This window comes from Bombyx mandarina, chromosome 03, assembly GCF_030267445.1.
Source record: "Bombyx mandarina strain Sakado chromosome 03, ASM3026744v2".
In the NCBI taxonomy this organism is placed as follows: domain Eukaryota; kingdom Metazoa; phylum Arthropoda; class Insecta; order Lepidoptera; family Bombycidae; genus Bombyx; species Bombyx mandarina.
In genome coordinates, this window is record NC_143210.1 from 13,488,105 (window position 1) to 13,501,531 (window position 13,427).

Consider the following 13,427-nt stretch of genomic DNA (forward strand, 5'->3'; position numbering starts at 1 on the left):
AGCCGTGGGGTGGTGGGACGTGAATGCAGATGGTACGTCCTTAATCACGTCGTTTGTTATTTTCGGTTTTTATGTTTGTTTATTTTTGTATGTTTTCTTAGATTAATTGAGGAAGAACTTATTTTTTAATAATAACCTTTTTTTTTTTAATAAAGCCTTTATTATGATTGAGGGATTACTGGTGGCCTGGAGACCTTTCCAGTTTTACCAAGACAGGTGGGCGAGCAAGCGCTCAGCCAGAAGGGTTGGGACTTGCTAACAGCTACCCGAGCCCCTCCAAAGGTGACCTAACAACTCAAAAGCAGCTGCTTCGCGAATGAATCTACTACCGGATCGGAGTCGCGACCCGCTGAGAGGATCTGGCGAGAAACTAAGCGGGCTGATGTTTAGGTTAGGTTAATAATGATCTGTGAACGACTCATTCCTAAACTGATCAACCTCAAGCTATTGCTAGGTCCTTTCCATATCTTACGCAGTAATATAGTAGTAACCTTATTTTGTAAGTATCCTTCGTGCCTTAATCGCACCCTGTGGGGGCTGTGCAACCAGCCATCTTCTTCCGTTCGGACCTATTATATGTTATCATATATCTTTCACATAGTCCAGCCCAATATTTTTGGGACACCTCCTTATTTTCTAAGCGTCTTGCCTGTTCCAGCCGTTCTTTTTTCTACCTATTCTCTGGTAGCTTAGGGGGCTATTTCAGCCAAACCGGGACGGGACCGTTCTGCTTTGAAGAGGTTTGTTCTGGTTTGATAGTCCTTTTATACATATAATACCATCTCACCTCCCGCGACCGGACCAGAGTTCATACAAATTATAACCGCTTAGGTCCATCCACGTTGCGTTTCTGGAGATCTTTTTTTAACAGGAACTATCCGACTCTGGAGCGAATACCCCTCTATGGTGTTTCTCCAGGTGCTTTGACATACCCTTCTTCAGGCGAGGTTCGGGGAGAGTCTTCAGCAGTAGCAGCGGCTTGGCCCTGGGATTCCTGATGTTCATGAACGATGGTGACTACAGAATGGAAGTTAACCTTTTGATCACAAAAATATACAAAATACGGAGTTTCAGTAAATTTAAAGTGACTTTGCGAACTCATTATCAGACCCTCGGACCCACAGATCATACACTGATCTGTGCTCGGACCCATAGTATTCGTTTCACCCGTCATAAAGAACATGCGAGCAATAAAATTAAAAACGTAAACTCAAAAAAAAACCACATAGATACAAAAGATGCTTTTTTAATCTGAATAGCTGAAAACCATCATCTATTAACACCTCACCCATGATACTCTTTGTCGTCTAAAAACGAAATTTGAAGAATAGTCGTTTCCTCTATACTAATAAAGGCGACATTGGCTTAATTGACGTCATAGAGATATGCCCATTTTGCCCCAGACGCGTGTTTCGTCGCGACACTCCATTGTCACATCGGCGGTTCATTCTTGAAAAGTGCTCAAGTGTTAAAAGATCTGGGTATTATGTACTGTTTGTTATTTTAGATAATTTTTGTGTTTGGGAGGTCGTTCTAATAGCCGTACGTCAATAAAGAAATATTTTTTAATCTTCTTTACTTTACGAATTAGTGATGAGAACGAATCTTCATCAGATAAATCAGCAATCGATACGACCGGGGTATTTTGGAAAAAATAGTAAATTACAGCGTATATTTTTATTTCAAAGCTAATTGCATTGGTGTTTTTTTCATGACAGGTTGTTAAGAAGACAGGTATAAGACTCAATCTTGTTACTGTTGCTACTGTGATATTGATGATATTTGTCCTATCCTTTTCTATTACATCAGATGGTGAGCTTATTAGGTGAGACGTGAAGTACAAGAGAACTTCCGTACTTTTCAGGCCAGAGTTCTTGAAGATTGGATGGTTGTATGAACTCGTGCTTACAATACGCCCATTTGAAATTTTGGAGCTTGTTATTATTATGTGGCTACCGGAGCCAATAGATAAATATCTTTGGGCCCGCGGTCTGCTTCCAATATCTTCAGACCGTGAAGTCCCACATATCTCGCGTGCCACAATGCGCTGGTAGGAGATTCGGCCTCAGGCTCGAAGAAAAACCCACATAATATTTACATATTTACATATTATGTGGGTTTTTAAAAATCAACAACGTATAACAAATCAACAAAATATCAACAACGCTAATAAATGCTAATGCATTACGTAAACACCCCCACCCACCTTGAGACATGAGTTCTATGTCTCAATTTTACAGTACAACGGCTGCTTCACCCTTCAAACCGAAATGTATTACTGCTTCTCGGCAGTGTGGTCTGTGAGATGTAAGTTAGTAGGTTATTAATTCTTATTATGAGTACTTGGAAGATGGTTCCATGGACGGTTCCAAGATGGATTTATGGATTTATGTCGCCAGAGACAAAACAAAATGGAAATCTTTGGAGGAGGCCTTTACCTGAGAGGGGTCCATGCATATAACATCATTATACTTAAAAAAAATGTAATTGCATGGAATAAAGGTTTTTTTTTTGTTTTTTTTTTTTATCATCTGAACTGGTGGAGTGTGTTAGGCTTGGTACCACCATCCTGCAGCGATATAAACACGCGTTCTGTTTTGAGGAAATAGGCCTACATGTTGTAGTTTTGTGTAGAGCTGCGGTAACTGCTTTGTCGCCTGTAAAATGGTCAGGACCGCTATTTGAAAAAAAAAGTCACCCTCTTTGTCGGAACACAAAAGCGCTAAGGGATTTTGAAAGGGATTAAATGTTGAAAGTACGAAGCCCTTATTTACGGTTCTTAATACCCCGCTTATGGTAATTTTATGGACTCCGTTCTATTATATTTCAATTATATGTGTATTTTGACTGAACGCTTTTAAAAAGATTTAAGGATTAGAATGTTGATTTCATTGACTTGGTTGAATGACTATCGTCTTATTTTAAACTGTTTAACCCATAGATACAATCCACTGAGTTTCTCGTCGGATCTTTTCAGTGGGTCGCGATTTCGATATGGTACTAAGGGGTCGTGTTAGCAATTTTTTTTTGTTGCTTACATGGGTAGACGAGCTCACAGCCCACCTGGAGTTAAGTGGTTATTGGAGCCCATAGATATCTACAGCTTAAATGCCGCGACCTACCTTGAGATATGAATTCTAAGGTTCTCAGTATAGTTACAACGGCCGCCCCATCCTTCAAACCGAAACGCATTACTGCTTCACGGCAGAAATAGGCAGGGTGGTGGTATCTACCCGTGCGGACTCACAAGAGGTCCTACCACCAGTAAGAATTCCAGAATTCCGGTGTCTAATTCAATTAGCAAGTCTCATGCGTGTGCCTATCTTTGTTTATTTGAAGTACTTGCTTGAGATGATACTGTTGTCTCCTGATCGCACCTCCCGCCATCAGAGCAGAGTTCGTCCTCCTTAGAACCGCTTTATTGATCCACAGTGTGTTTCCGGATTTTTAGCCATATGCCATCTGGTATTAGAACGAAGTTTATTTCACGGTGATTCCTGAGTGATATGACGTGTCCTTCTTTAAAAGAGATCTAAGGATAGTAATCGCGAGGAAGCGGCTTGGTTGTGCCCCTGGCATTGATGACGTTAATGAGCGACGGTGACCCCTCAACAACAGTTGGACTGTGAGCTCTTATATCCACACACATTTATTTATTTTTAAGCTTATGTTTGTGTATTAGCTTAATTATGTTCTCCCTTGACGTATGGAGTTCAAGTGTTTGTTTTTTTGTAATGTACTATATAACACATATTTGAAGGTATTAATGTTTCGTATTAGTATTAAGCAAGATAATAACGCGAATCAATAATTACGTAATGACATTTTGTGGTTTTTTTTTTTGGTAATCTTTCCCCGTGGAAGATTTTCAATTCGTTTTTTTTTTTAAATAATTTACTTAATTTGTTTTACTAATAACAGAAAAATTGTGCTGTTGTTGTATAAAACATTAGAAAAAAAAGTACAAAAAGAATTAAGGTCACGACCGTGACAGGACTCGAACCTGCAATCTTCGGATCCGAAGTCCGACGCCTTATCCATTAGGCCACACGGTCACAACAGCCTATGCTGAAAAAAAGGTACATTTTCACTTGAAAGTTACATTAAGAACTTTATATTCACATGCACATTTGCTATTGTTATTAGTTTAGGTCGACGGATTAGCTCACGGCCCACTTGATGTTAAGCAGTTATCACAGCTCATAAGTACCGCATTGTGAGACAAGATTGAAATCTCAACTGCATTGATCCAACGGATGCCCCAATCTTCAAAACCAGAGCACATAACTATTTTATGGCAGACACTGGGAGTTTGTACCTACCCGTACGCAAATTTGAGACCTTTCGGATCCTTTCGATCCACTCTAAGTGTCTCCTTCAGTTGCGATTCCAGTGCCGTGGTAGATTCAGCGAAGCTTGGGAAGATTTTAGCAAACTCTTCTAGGTTGAGCCCCATGAGCTCACCTACCTGTCTACGTGATTAGAAATAGCCCCTTAGGCTATCGGCGAATAAGTAGGGAAAAAAACTTATTTACTATCACGCGTGGATAATATATTTACATATGTTGTGTGTTATTATCATGTAACAATGTTGTATGAAAAGAAGACGTTCTTTTTTTTTATTGCTTAGATGTGTGGACGAGCTCACAGTCCACCTGGTGTTAGCTGGTTAGTGGAGCCCATAGATATCTACAACGTAAATGCGCCACCCACCTTGAGATATAAGTTTTAAGGTCTCAAGTATAGTTACAACGGCTGCCCCACCCTTTAAGCCGAAACGCATTACTGCTTCACGGCAGAAATAGGCAGGATGGTGGTACCTACCTACCGGTGCGAACTCATATCTTGTTCTGTGCGTTCTGAAGTTTGCTACAGCTGCTGTTGGCACACCAGAGCCAGTGACGTCACAGTGAGAGTCACTGTGACGCCAGAATAGCCCCGCCAGGCTATTGACATATAGGTAGAAAAAAAGCAAATTTATAGTTTTTACGGATGAATTATTTTTTATACAATGTTTTTCCATAACGTCAAAGTCTTTTGCGAATGCTTATTAAGTGAGTCTGTTCTTAGAATAATTGGTACACGCCTGTGGTTACAGTAGTCGCATGACACAAGTGAAGGCGTTTTTATCCATATCGCCATAACGTATAAAATACTAAATAGAGCTAATAGGTACTAATACATACTTGACTTATTAGCACTTATTCAAGTTTATATTACACAATAAATATGTTGCATACGTAAATATGATTCGTAGCTGTTTGGCTATTTAAGTGCGTTTCGGCGTGGACCCAATATGTCAACGGTGGCGACGCCGGCTACCATGTAACAGCGCGGCGCCGCCATCGTTAACACGGCGCGGCGCCGCCATCGTTGACACGGCGCGGCGTCGTGCCGTGTACGGTGCCGAAGCAACGGCACACCATCGCTTCCAATACAGTTTCTGTCTTAACATGGATCGCGAAAGACGTATTATTCTGCTCCTTTTGCTAATTTTGATATTATGGTTTATCTTTTTGTTTTTTGTTTTATTGCTTAGATGGGTGGACGAGCTCACAGCCCACCTGATGTTAAGTGGTTACTGGAGCCCATAGACATCTACAGCGAAAATGCGCCACCCACCTTGAGATATAAGTTCTAGGGTCTCAAGTATAGTTACAACGGCTGCCCCGTCCTTGAAACCGAAACGCATTACTGCTTCACGGCAGAAATAAGTCAGGGTGGTGGTACCTACCCGCGCGGACTCATAATAGGTCCTACCACCAGTAATTACGCAAATTATAATGTTGCGGGTTTGATTTTTATTACACGATGTTATTCCTTCACTGTGGAAGTCAATCGTGAACATTTGTTAAGTACATATTTCATTAGAAAAATTGGTACCCGCCTGCGAGATTCGAACACCGGTGCATCGCTCAACACGAATGCACCGGACGTCTTATCCTTTAGGCCACGACGACTTCCGATCTTATCTATTTGATACTAGCTAACCCGGCATGTTAAGACAGAAACTGTATTTTCAACGATGGTGTGCCGGTGCGGTGCACCGTACACGGCACCGTGCCACGGCACGACGCTGCACCGTGTCAACGGTGGCGGCGCCGGCTACCGTCGACATGTTTCCATGCCCTTTAACAATATCGAGGGCTGAAGGGCTATTTGATTTAAGCGACGTTTCACTTAATAAGCGACATTTATCTTTGTAATTAAAGGTCCGTTTTTTTTTGGTATTAGCGTCAATAGTTCGATGTTTTTAATTGAACTTCAATTAAGCTTATTTCATTCAAATAGCTGAAGAAGTTTTTTTGATTATGTTATTTTTCTAAATTTTAAACTTTAAATGACTCTCCTATAAAGTTCACTATTCACTATTCCTATAAAGTTCCTATCACCTTTCGAATTATATTATAATTTGATAATGATGATTAACCCAATATTTGCTAGTGAACTAATCCGTTGTTAATTTGTTGAATGTGTAGCCAATTAAAATCCCCCAATGTTTATGTTTGCTATTGCTTATAAATAATTTCATTACTTTTTTTTTCACATTTCGATAGTCGATATAGAGAAATATTATTCTTATTTTGATGCCAAATTGGTACAAGTTCGCGTGTTATAATTTAAAAATTAATTCAATTGATCACCACGCAAATCGATTGGGTAGGTAATAATCAAAAACAAATAGGTTAATTGAAATGTACGTTGCACGCGGTATATCATTTTAACAGTCGCATTAACATCGTGTTCACGCGCCATTGCAACGTTCAATTGTCCGCCATTACGCTATTACGTGATCGAACCGACAACAAAATGGCCGGCACTTGAATGCGCGGGAAATTATACCCTAATTTACTTCGTTAATGAAACGTTTCCATCCAGGCTTTGTGTTTTAATTCATTTCTCTATTAATAATTGATGAATAGGTACCAAATTTTGTTATTTATTCGTTCATTTTTATATAGGTAGAATCAAAAGTATACTGATATGATATATTATGATCATGACCCGATACTAAGCAGTTGCTTATAGGAGGTCATACACATTATAATATAAATACTTTTTTAAGTAAATACGTACTTATAAAAATGTATTCACAGACGTTTTAAAAGATCTCCCCAACAGTGGACGTCTATGAGCCGGTAGTAAGTATATATCAATAAAAATAATTATCACTTACATAATTTTGGACGTAGAATAAATAATAGTTTAATAAAACTAACAAAGTACGCTTTTATAGAAAAAACAACTTAAAAATAGAAAATAAATTTTAATAAATTTGAATTAAAAATAGTGTAAGAAAAAAATATTTTATTGTAAAAAAAGCGTGGGGTGCTTTTCAGGATATTATCAAAATAACCTTTCTACTCATATCTGTTCATAAAATATTTATAACTACTGATACCATGCACCCCACTATTTTTAATTCAAATTTATTAAAATTTATTTTCTATTTTTTAGTAGGATTTTCTATAAAAGCGTATATTGTTAGCTTTTTAAATCTATTATTTATTTTTCATTTTTAGTTGAATTTAAATATTTTCAAATTTTTTTTAATTTTTTTTTTTGAAATATTGAATTTTCATCGGTCTTTAATAAGTATACCAAATTTCGAGTTAATCCGACGTTTTGAAGGGGGTCAAAATCATGTTCAAAGATTCCGTTATATACTAACATACTCACATACATACGTCTGAAGCTAATAAAAGCGTATTAAAAACTAGCAGTCTCTCGAGACTTCACAGCTTGTATGACTTGGAATCCATAATCAGTGAGCATCTGAAGATCCCCGGCGATGTTGATATAAATGTTCAGTTTTAGCTGGATAACTATTTACGCTGACTAGAGGTGCCGCAGTAATCGAAATTCGACTATAATTAATTGGAATTGTAAGTTTGTACACTATTATGATTGTATTTTATACTTCTATAATCACAAATTTCGCCAAGACTACACTATAAAAATATTAACAAAGACAAACAATATTTAATCTATTCTCAATTTGACCACAAACGTCAAGAATAAAAGTTTGACAATAAAATATTCATGCCTGTGTGCGTCAAATATATGGTATGTAGTGTGTGTAATGTTTTCTTTATTGATTTAATGTATCTTTTATGCATTATTTTAAAAAAATATTAGCATTGTACACTTCTTCTCTATATTCTTTATAAGTATGGAAAATTTCATACTCCTCCGTCCGCGCAATTTTTGTAAAAAGGGATACAAAGTTTTTGCTTCACGTATTAATATATAGATGTAGTATAAGCCGTCGAAATTTTAAGGCATTAGTCAAAACACATGTTTTATGACGAGGCATTAAAGTTAATTTGTCCCTAATTTTATGTTTTGGCAGTTCAACGATAAATTTTTATTATTGTTTTGTGCACGGCTTGTTAGACATGCGATGGCCGACCACACGTGAAGTATTTGTATATACATCTGATGTTTATACTTTTAACACTATATACATAATTATGAACTGACTGATTAAAATAATCATTTTGTGTCCTGACCATTAAAATTTAGAATTAGATGTATAGATGTAAAATAACCTTTTAGCCAAGACTTTTTAAAATGGTTGGAGTAGGAGGTTAGTAGGTGGTAGGGCGTCTTGTGACGCATAGGTAGGTAGGTAGGAGTAATGCATTTCGGTTCAAATTGTGGAGCAGCCACTGTTATTTTTTTTATTGCTTAGTGGTGCTTAGGGTGGACGCGCTCACAGCCCACCTGGTGTTAAGTGGGTACTGGAGCCCATAGACATCCACAACGTAAATGCGCCACCCACCTTGAGATATAAGTTCCAAGGTCTCAAGTGTAGTTACCACTAAACAGTGTTAGCCCTAAACACGTCATTACGAATCCTCCTGATCCATTAACGGTGCTTTTAGGTACCACAAGCACCGTCACCGTCCTTATCGAACCCGTCGCTTGCAACGAAGGGCTCGACCAGCGAATTAGCCCATAGACACAGCCTACTGAGTTTTTCGCCGGATTTTCTCAGTGGGTCGCGTTTCCGATCCGGTGGTAGATTTTGCGAAGCACTGCTCTCGCTAGGGCCAATGTTAGCAACACTCCCGGTTAGAGTCTCGTGAGCTCACCTACACGTCAAGTAGTGAAAAAAAGCTATGTTATAAAAACTGAAATTTGCGCCGGTGGCGGAATTTACGTCTTTGATGTCTACGGGTCTGATAACCACTGAACACCAGGTAAACTGTGAACTTGTTCACTCATCTAAGCAATAAAATCAGATTTCGTTTCTACACGATACTTGTAAGAAATGGCTTGATATGTATTGACTTAGACAAATTAGTATCTGTTGGCCAGATATGAAATCTAGGATATTTGCATACCTAACTCAATACGATTGCGTTCTATGTATTATTCTCAGGGCCATTGGCGCATCAAAATCTTATTTGTTTGTTGGGCTCCAGTTGACCACTATTCCAAAACAAGATTTTTTTGTTTACCCCTAACCTTCGAGAACCCATCGAGAAACTCCGACTTGCGAGAGAATGTGGCGAGCGCGGAAATGACATTAAATGAATGTAGCAAATTCGTGATGGTTTTTAAAAACATGTATTTTCTCCTAACTCCTCTACGCTTGCAGATAATCATTTATCGAATCAAAACGAGTCATTCAATAACTCCACAGTACCGAATCCACCCATACATCCTAAAACTGCACCAAAAACCATTCATTACCAGCGCGACTTCCTCAACGGTCGAAATTGGAACGAATTTCACAATCATTCATTTTACGACAGCGAACCGTAAAAATCGTACAGTCGTATTTTCATTAAGCTGTTTCTGTGATGATATCGTAAAGTTTACAACATTCACCCACAGAAGCTCGTAAAACATATTAAATGTTCGACTTTCCTTTCTTTGGTTTTTATTGTGTGTGTATGTTTGAAGAAAGTCTTCTTTATTATTTATCTAAGTAACTAAGTTTTGATTAATGTTCGTGTTATTTAAATTTAAATACAGTTTATGATGAGTGGTTTGTGGGACGTTACGATGCTCAATTCCGGGTTAACTCAAGAGTTTCCAGGCTAGAAAATTACGAGAAATATTATACAATTTTACAATTGTTTTATGTCAAATAACAACGTTGATTCCGGACGGTCTCTCAGCAAGTCGTCGTTGCCTAAAGAATAAGATGGTGCATTCGTATGTAGCGATGCTGCACCGATGTTCGAATCCCGCAGGCGGGTACCAATTTTTCTAATGAAATACGTACTTAACAAATGTTCACGACTGACTTCAACGGTGAAGGAATAACATCGTGTAATTAAAAATCAAACCCGCAAAATTATAATTTGCGTAATTACTGGTGGTAAGACCTCTCGTGAGTCTGCACGGGTTGGTACCACCGCCCCGCCTATTTCTGCCGTAAAGCAGTAATGCGTTTCGATTTGAAGGGTGGGGCAGCCGTTGTAACTATACTTGAGACCTTAGAACTTATATCTCAAGCAGGGTGGCGCATTTACATTGTAGATGTCTATGGGCTCCGGTAACCACTTAACACCAGGTGGGCTGTGAGCTCGTGCACCCGTATAGACAATTCAAAAAAACAGTGGAAGGACTTTACAGTAGGATACCGATATCCTCTTAATAAATTTCCTCCCTCATTGTCATTCGGCATAGATTAGCTTTTCTTGGGCCAGTGTCTTAAAAGTCTTTCGTTTTCGAAGTGCAATATCAAGACGCGATGAATAAAAAAAAAAGCGACATTAAAAAGAGACAAACCTTTCTGAGATTTAGTCTACAAGACACTGAGTTAGAATGCTGCTGTGTAATTTTCAAACATGTTTGTTCATATACCATGTACCTACCTTGTGTGTAAGTACATATTATGTCTTCAAACTTTAAGAAGAACTAGATATATCATATCTTAATCGATTGTCGAGAATCTCAGACTATTCGTTGGTGTAGATAGAGAGACGAGTGTAAGATGTTCCTGATATTAAGCGGTTATATGAGGCAATATTTTTTTTAAATTGCTTATGTGGGTGGATGAGCTCACAGCCCACCTCTAACGTAAATGCGCCACCCACCTTGAGATATAAGTTATAAGGTCTCAAGTATAGTTACAACGGCTGCCCCGCCTTTCAAACCGAAACGCATTACTACTTCACGGCAGAAATAGACAGGCAATATACTCAGTCTGGCCATAAATACTGTTAAAATTAAAAATAAACAAAATATTACAGTTGAATTTGGAATCTGTCATTTTTATATGATTTCTCATTGAGTTTTCTCATGGCGCATTGGCGCCAAAATGAGATATTTAATAGAAGAGAATAATAGAAAGAGATATAATAATATTGTACAATGTATTGACATTGTACAATATTTTGCGATATTAAAATGGAGTGGGGTGATAAAGAGAACCGAATCGCTGTGATTGCATTACACAAAGTAGGTATGGAGTCAAATGCAATTTTTAAAACTCTGCATACGCTTGGTATTAGTAAAATGTTTGTGTACCGGACTATTAATAGGTGCAATGAGACCTCCTCTGTTTGTGACAGAAAAAGATCTGGCCGTCCACGTAGTGTTCGTACGAAAAAGGTGGTCAAAGCAGTAAGGGAAAGAATTCGAAGAAATCCTATCCAAAAGCAAAAGATTTTATCTCGGGAGATGAAGATAGCACCTAGAACCATGTTGCGTATTTTAAAAGATGACTTAGGACTTGCAGCCTATTAGAGACGTACTGGTCATTTCTTAACTGATTTAAAAGAGAATAGGGTGGTAAAATCGAAAACACTACTGAAGCGGTACGCAAAGGGAGGTCATAGAAAAAATTTGTTTACGGATGAGAATTTTTTTACAATTGAGCAACATTTTAACAAACAAAATGACCGTATTTATGCTCAAAGCTCTAAGGAAGCTTCCCAATTAGTCGACAGAGTGCAACGTCGGCCCTATCCGACTTCACTGATGGTTTTTTTTTTTTTTTTTTTTTTTTATGATTGAATGTTTACTGGTGGCCCGAAGGCCTTTCCAGTTTCACCAGGACAGGTGGGCGAGCAAAGGCTCAGCCAAGAGGGGCGGGATTTGCTAACAACTGCCCGAGCGCCTCCGAAGGAGACCTAACAACTCAAGAGCAATTGTTTCGCGAATGAATCTACTACCGGATCGGAATCGCGACCCGCTGAGAAGATCCGGCGAGAAACTCAGCGGGCTGATGCATGGGTTAGGTTGCACGTCGACCTCTTTGTCGAGTTCGACGAGTACGGTTACCGGGGTCCCTAAGGCTGCCCCTAGTATTAGAGCTGAAGGCATCTAATGCAACGGTTATTGGATCTGATGGATCCGTAAGGACGTGTCTAGGGCGTCGACGGTGACTGGCTCCTGCATGATCAGGATTCGGGGAGTAGTCAGCGGCGGCAACGATAAGGCGATTATCATGACGCATAGCCTTATCGAAGTATCGTTCCGACGCTGACTTCATGTATTGCCGAATTGATTCGAGGTCGTCGTGTAGGTCAACGTTCCTCACGAACCACGGAGCCCCGACAGCTAACCTACAAAAGCGGGATTGTAGGGATTGAAGGGTGTCTATGTGTGTGCGGGCCGCGTGAGCGAACACCACACTCGCGTAAGTCATGACGGGCCTTATGCAAGTTTTGTAAAGTGTCACCTTGTTCCGAAGGGACATTTTACTCCGCTTACAGATCATGGGGTAGAGTCTACCGAGAATAAACGCGGCACGGTCACGGACTGATTTTATATGCGGGCGGAATGTCATCGATGCATCCAGGGTAACGCCCAGGTACTTGACCTTCCTAGCCCAGGGTATGGGTTGTCTAAAGAGAGTAATCGGGGGTGTGAGATTCCTCCTCCTAATCCGGGAGGAAATCCGTGTGGAGCTTCCCCTCTGAAATAGCACCGCAGTACTTTTCGATGGGTTGATGTCTATGCGCCATTTTCGGAACCACTGTCCTAGGGCTAGGGCTGCGCTCTGAAGCTTCTTCGCGATTAGGGACTTATTTCTACTAGAATAGTAAACAGTCGTGTCGTCGGCGAATAAAGCTAAATGGGTCGGCGGCGACCGGGGAATATCGTTGACGAATAAGCTAAATAGGAGGGGTGAGAGGACAGAGCCTTGCGGGACTCCAGCTGTGAGAGGTCGTGGGGAGGAGCGGGTTCCCTCGACTCGATATCGAAAAGAGCGGTTCGACAAGAAGTCCCGTATGATGAGCACGAGACTATCCGGCACGCCCATGTTGAATAGTTTGAAAATCAAACCATTGTGCCAGACTTTGTCGAACGCTTTTGCGACGTCGAAGAAGAGAGCTCCCGTGTATAACGGTTTTGGTCGATTAAGCCCCACAAGAATGTGCTCCGTGAGGCGGTGCACCTGTTGAACGCATGAGTGATTTGTACGGAATCCGAATTGTTCATCGATGAGAATGCCCTTG

General features: G+C 39.7%; 1 non-coding gene across 1 annotated transcript; it reads right to left on the reverse strand.

Moving 5' to 3' along the window:
* Window positions 1-3,982: 3,982 nt before the first annotated feature.
* Window positions 3,983-4,055, reverse strand: TRNAR-UCG (transfer RNA arginine (anticodon UCG)). Its single transcript has one exon. It is a non-coding gene; the product is annotated as a tRNA-Arg (tRNA).
* Window positions 4,056-13,427: the final 9,372 nt, after the last annotated feature.